Genomic DNA, 941 nt, shown 5'->3' on the forward strand with positions numbered 1-941 from the left:
TCAAGGTCAGTGAAAAGTTAGCGTCATTCTTCAAGGGCCACCAACAAGAGATCGTATCACAAAAAGGGAGAAAGAGTGAAAAATTGTTTGTTTTTTAAGAAGTCCAGTTGGATTATTGGTTTTATTTGAACATCTTCATCTCTTTGGCATATTTACTTCCCTTTGAGGGTCCTCTGTGTGTCTGCATGACAAGTGATATTAATCAATGAGGCTTACGATTTTTTTTTTATCTGCAGTTACATAAGTTATCTTTCTTAATGAACTGCTGCAGGTTAAATAGTGATGTCACATTATGTAACAAGGGCTAAGCTATGTCTGTAATTTTATGACAATTATACACCCCAAAGCCTGACTTCAAAGCCCTTCGACAAAAGAAAGAAAAGGGATTTACTTTTTCCCCTCCCTTTTTTCCTGGGTACCCCTGTTGAGCCTGTTGTAGTTTTGACAAATTCCAGATTGTCCAGGATGATGTGCCCAACTACCTAAGTGTAATGCTGTCTTTTTTTGTTGTTGTTGTTGCTGTTTAGCTCCATGGCCGTCGTCGCCGCCCTTCCCCTTCCCCTGGAAGGTAACCTTCAAGGCTCAGCGTGATGGATGACCGTCTGACGGCTGGAGACGGACAAAATCAAACAATGATTTGTCGTGCTCGTGTAAAAGTGAAGCATAGTTCCCTGCAAGTCATTTTTGAAAACCAGGAGACGCTCCTCAGATTTTTCTTCAGCTTCTGCACCAAACCCCTCAGCACACAGCTTGCTGAGTGTTAACCCTCGTGCTGCTTGTTATGAGTTGTTCATCCGTCACCAATGAGCCAGAGAGCTGCAGCAGCGAGGAGAGCAGCTGCACCACTTCCTCCATCACTACCTCCGAACCGTCCTCCATGTCCGCGCAGACCACCTCCCTCGACGATGCCCCCGACGTCGTTTCACCACCGCCTCCCCTCC

This window comes from Kryptolebias marmoratus, linkage group LG3 (genome assembly GCF_001649575.2).
Source record: "Kryptolebias marmoratus isolate JLee-2015 linkage group LG3, ASM164957v2, whole genome shotgun sequence".
NCBI classification, from domain to species: domain Eukaryota; kingdom Metazoa; phylum Chordata; class Actinopteri; order Cyprinodontiformes; family Rivulidae; genus Kryptolebias; species Kryptolebias marmoratus.